Source organism: Echinops telfairi, unplaced genomic scaffold (genome assembly GCF_000313985.2).
Source record: "Echinops telfairi isolate 266 unplaced genomic scaffold, ASM31398v2 ScPeMD7_7467;HRSCAF=8505_0, whole genome shotgun sequence".
In the NCBI taxonomy this organism is placed as follows: domain Eukaryota; kingdom Metazoa; phylum Chordata; class Mammalia; order Afrosoricida; family Tenrecidae; genus Echinops; species Echinops telfairi.
In genome coordinates this window covers 5,847,092-5,853,296 of record NW_022111367.1, presented here as the reverse complement: position 1 = coordinate 5,853,296, position 6,205 = coordinate 5,847,092, and positions in this window count along the sequence as shown.

Here is a 6,205-nt window from a genome sequence, read left to right as displayed (position 1 = left end):
ATGATGAAGGCAATGAATGTACAAATGCGTTTTACACAATTGATGTGTATGGATTGTGATGAGTTGTGTGAGCCCCTAATAAAATGATTTTTAAAAATAAATTAAAAAAAAAAGACAAAAAGACCATCTACTCTTGACAAATGAAAAGAAAAATTCTGTGCCCTCAAATAGATCTATTTGTATTTGTTCAAACCAGCAGAAATATAGGCAAACAAATATTTGTTCAGGCCAGCAAAATACAGGCAGTTGCCATGTCAGAAGGATGCTTTAATTTATGCTTTCTACTGATTAATAATAATCTCTCCAAATTGTTTGCTTCTAAAACAAGGGTCAGCAAACTATGATCTCCCATGTTGTTTTGATGTTTAAATTGTGTCTGTGTAAATTATGTATGGGTTTACATGAAATTATATATTAGACCATGTCTACAACTTCAAAAATGTATCTACCCTTTCATTAGCTTGCTCTGCCACCCCCTACCCTGAACCCCCTCTTTTTCCCCCAAGTTAACATCTACCCTCTACCCTACTACTTGCCCTTCCTTCCTTTCTTTCCACCCCTAGTAATTATAGAAGTCTGTTTCTTTAGGTGTAACTATCTTAGTTCCCCATATTTTTCCCCCATTATGTTATTATAACTAAATTTCTCTCTGAAACATGATCACTTCTATTCATTTACAAATTGTCCATGGCTACTTTCCCACTACAATGACAGTTCAGAAGTTGCAACAGCTTGTTTAAGCTAAAATGTTTACTATAGTTTTTTCCCGAAAATATTTGCCAACCAAAGCATTGCCTCCAATGCCTTTCTTTAAACACAATCAAGAGTCTAGTAGGCTTTGACTTAATTATGTAGGCATGGGCACAGAATCTCTCCAAGAAATTCCTAAAATGAGAATCACTAACACTGGCTTCACATTTTAATTGTATCAGTAAATTAACAAGTAACTTTTGTGGTATTAACCAAAACTTGAAAACTATAGGGAACATTTGGCCTTTATTTTTTTGGTTCCAAAGCCTAGAATCATTTTACTATCTCCTTCCTATTTTAAATGTCACTCAACTCTTCTTTCTTGGTAGCAAATTCTTTTTTTTTTTTTTTTCCTGCCTAAAAAACTTGCTCCCACTCATCTGTCAGTTTTTTGTACTGTGGTGGCTTGTGTGCTGCTGGAAAATATGTCAGTAGTATATAAAATATTAGCAAGGTCAACCAAAGGGAACAGGTTTACACAGAGCTTCCAGGCTAAGAACAGATTACAAAGAAGGAACAGGCTGTCCACTTCTGAGCAATTAGCCACTGAAAATCCTATGGATATCATCCAAACACTGTCAGTTACTAAAAACCTAATGAACAGAAGCAGAACGTAGTAGAGGCTGTGGGAGTGAACCCTTGGTCATTTTCATTTGCTGACACGGCATAACTCAAAATGAGAATAAACAGCTAGAAAAATAAATAATTGAAACTTGGAATATATGAAGTATAATTCAGGAAAATTTGAAGTTGTCAAAATGAAAGAGAATGCATCAAGATTGATACCCGCTAGTAAGCTGAAATGTATTGGTATTGGCCATTTTGAATCAGAAAATCATATGATTTATTATGCTGGGAATGACAGATTCAAGAGGAATAGTGTTGCATTCGTTGTCAAAAGAGCATTTTAAGATCTATCTTAAAGTACAGTGCTGCCTGTGATAGGATAATACCTATCCATATACAAGGAAATCCACTCAATACAACTATCTTCAAATTTATGCAGCACCCACTAAAGGTAGTGATACAGAAATTAAAGCTTTCACTTTCTTCAGGCTGAAATTGATCAAATATGCAATCAAGATGCATTGATAATTACTGGTGATTGAAATGCAAAAGTTGGAAACAAAGAGGAACAATAGTTGGAAAATAGGGTCTTGGTGATAGAAATGCAGCTGGAGATCACATGATGGAATTTTCCAAGACCACCAATTTCTTCATTGCAAATACCCTTTTCAACAACTCGAAAGGTAATTATACACATGGATTTCTCCAGATGGAGAAATCAAATTGACTGTGTTTGTGGGGAGGGACGATGGAAAAAAACTACACCAGCAGCTAAAATGAGACAAAATATTGAATGATGCAGGAAGCCTCAGAGATAGAAAGAATATATACCAAAAAGAACAGGTTGACATTTAACCATTTCAAGAGGTAGGGCAGGAGCAAGAAACAATGGTCCTAAAGAAAGAAGTTCAAGCACACTGAAAGCATTGGCCAAAACCAAGACTCCAGGAATTGCTGGAACACAAACTAAAAAGTTTCAACACGTTGATAAAGCACTGGAAGTACTCAGCCTATGTCAAAAAAAGAAAAGAAAAGGAAGACAGCTACTTGGGCAGCTGACTGGAAGAAATCCATACTTTGTGCCCATTCCAAAGAAAGGTGACCTGACAGGATGCTCAAACTATAGATCGATATCATTGATATCCCACGCAAGTAAAATTTTGCTGAAGATCATCCAACAACAGTTGCAGTTGTACATTGAAAGTGGGTTGCCAGAGGATCTGGCGAGATTCAGAAGAGCACATGGAACAATGGATGCACAGGTGACACAACCTCGTTTGTTGTGAAAGCTTGAAGCACTTGTTGAAAATCGGGGATTGCAGCCTTCAGTATGGATTACAACTCAATGTAAAGAAAACCAAAATCCTCACTACTGGACCAATAGGTAACATCATGATAAAAAGAGAAAAGACTGAGGTTGTCAAGAATTTCATCTTGGATGAAATTGGATCCACAATTAATGTTCATGGTAGTAGTAGTGAAGAGATCAATTCTGCTGCACATGACCTCTTTAAAATGCTGAAAAGCAAGGATGTCACTCTGAGGACTAAGGTGCAACTGACTCAAGCCATGGTATTTTCAATTGTCTCATATACATAAGAACGTTGGATATTAAATAGGGAAGATTGAAGAATTGATGCATTTGGATTGAGGCATCTGGCAAAGAATATTGAAAGTATCATGGACTGCCAAGAGAACCAACAAATCTGTCTTGGAAACAGTACAGCAAGAGTACTCCTTAGAGGCAAAGATGGTGAGAGTGCGTCTTCAGGTACTTTGGACACGTTGTTAGGAGAAACTAAAGAAGAGGCTATGTAAGAGGAAGGTCCTGGACATGATGAATTGACACGGGGGAGGGCAATGGGCTCAAACACAAGAACAATTGTGAGGATGGCACAGGACTGGGTAGTACTTTGTTCTCTTGTACATAGGGTCACAACACCAAAACACTTGCTTGAACTTACCTTCAAGGTCCTGCAACTACTCACGTTCCCAGGTGCCACGGAGCTTTGCCTAGTACTACCAGTTAGGTTTACACAGCTAAAGACACTCCTCTTGAGCAATCCTTCCTATAGAATCAGTAGGCTTTGAGGCAGATCTATATCTCCAACCGAAGAAATACTCCTTGTGTACAAACTTGAACCACTGAAGAAATAATCTTTTTTTATACTTTTACAAATGGATAGTTTCCAATAGCCACTTAAATACAAGCTCCCTATTGTTTCTAGTTAAATGAGCAAATCACTGATGGCTGTTTGGTTGAGTACTGATACTAATAAAGGCTACTCTCAATGTTTGTTCAGAGCTGGAATAGAAGGGGCTGGGGTGTGGGCTAAAGGAGAGGAATGGAAAAAGCAACTAAGTATAGCCTGCCAGAGATCTTTTCAGAATATTCTTTAACATTCTATATGTTCTACACTGTGTGCTGTGTGAACCCGAAAATGCTGCCATCCTTTAGCAAATACATGGCAACGTATTTGCAAGCAAGTTCTGGCAATCATTTGTCACAGGTCACTAACTTAGCTAATCAACTGACAGTCATGGATTCAATTCCAACTTACAGAGACCCTATAGGACAGGGTAGAACTTCCCGTGTTTCCAAGACTTAACTCTTTACAGGAGTCAAAAGCCCCTTCTCCTGCGGAGCTAGTTGGTGGTTTCAAACTGCTGACTTTGCAGTTTACAGCAAAACTCATAATAGCTACGCCACCAGGGCTCAACTTACCTACTGATTAATAATAATTGGGGGGAAAAAACAGCAGGTGATGTTTGTCCGGCTTTATGAGAAATTAAAGCTCAAATATAGGGACACTAGTTCACGTGTTCTAGTCCTGTATTTACAGTGTCATACCATAAAGATTCTTCAACTTTTTAATAGCATGACTAATAATACACAAGGAATGACAGGGAAGACATCTACTAGCAAAATGGAAAAGGCCACTTAATCATTTGACTGAAACTTGCTGGAGGCCTGTTCTGTGTAGAAGTCGGGTGGAGTTGCAGATGCTACCATATCCTCACACATTCAGTCAGTGAAAACACCATCAACTGCTTTTAAGATGTGTGGTATAAGGGGCCTGTGATTCAATCAAGCAATATTAACTAAGCACATGTAGGTCTCAGGATTATTTTGCTAATTGGGCAAAGCAAGAAATATTTTCAACGAATAAGGCATAGTTTCGGCCTCCTAGAAGCTACAGTCTACAAAGAAATATGTAAACATTTATAGATGATGTTATGGAAGGAGATTATAGCAGGAGGAAGCACAGACTTTCCTGCTTTACTTTGGGTATTAGAATGTAATATAGGGGCAAATGAGGTGACAATGGGTGACAATATATTTCCCAGAATGGCAGTCTAATAGATTTGGGGAGATGGCGGTATAGGTGGGTTCATAGTTAAACACTTCATATTACTCCTGGAGAAATTCACTACATATATTGGCAATAAGTAGATCTAAAACATCTCCAAAAAACAAAAACTGTTTAACCAACATTTTCCAGATTTAATTAACCATGAAATCGTTTTTTTACAAAATAGCACCTATAATTTTGGGAAAACATGTTGTATGATGCTCGGTGGCACTAAGCAGCTGCCAACACTACAGGGAAGGATACGCACAAATCTAGGACAATCCCTTTGTACTTGCCTTCTTCTGGGGTGATTGTATTAGTTGTACAGCATCTCAATAGATACCAAAATTAAGCATATGGGGAGCTGTCATATTAGATCAGCAAGAGGAAAAAAAGCACCAACACGTGACTCCTGAATTTTCATTTTGAACACAAATGTTGAGAATTCGCCAATATCAATTATTACCAGAGATAACAGATAAGAGATGCTGGGGTATAGAAGGCTATGATGTTTTGGCTTCTGTTTGTGGAAACGTGAAAAATTATTCGGTCATTCTTACAATCTGGTGAAGAAAAGCTTTTTAAATTAAATTGTAATTTTAAGATAATGGAATTAACAACCTCATGTAACCATTTAACTCATCCATACTATTTGGTCCCATTTCTTCCTCTATGCCCATGTGCCTAGAATAGCAAGACACATTTAATACACATTGAATTCATGGAAAAATTGAATTAAAAATAAAATGGATTTTCCCATAAAATTCTTAAAGCCCCTTTAGCTAATAAGAGGTTTCTAATAAACTATTTCAGTATTTAGATACCATACTAAATAGTAATGAGGTCACAGATTAAAAAAAAATCTTGACCCTATCAAAGAACAATTCTCCATACATAAAGTCTTCTTAATTTGGCACGAATTTCAGTGTTCAATGAGCTAGTAAGAAGCCAAGTGTTCGATAACAGAGATCATTCTTTTCTCAAAATTCCTGCTGAAAAAAAACATCAAATGGTTAAAATAAATTAGATTCTTCACCAAGAACAAATGATGCCAAGTGAATTCTTCCACTGACTTTTCCTTGTCTGGTCCCCCATACTGGTGCTTAAAAATAATGTATTAGGACCGAGAGAAATCACTGAAACCCAAATGATGGCTGAGCACGATAGTGGGACAAGAGGAAGATAAAAGGAAATAGAGGAAAGAACTAGGTGACAAAGGTTATTTATAGAGGTTTTAAGACTAGAATGTACATATGTAAGTATATTTATATAAGAGTGTAGGGAAACAGATCTATGTGCATATATTTATAGGTTTAGTATTAAAGCAGCAGATAGACTTTGGGCCTCCACTCAAGCACTTACTCAATGCAAGAACACATTGTTCTATTAAAGTGGCATTCCAGGATGCACAGTTTCCCGACATGATTGCTGAAGAAAAATGTGAGCACAAGCAAATGTGTTGAAGAAAGCTGGTGGTGGCCGGCTACCAAGATATACCGCCTGAGGTCTTAAAGGCTTGAAGATAAACAAGCGGC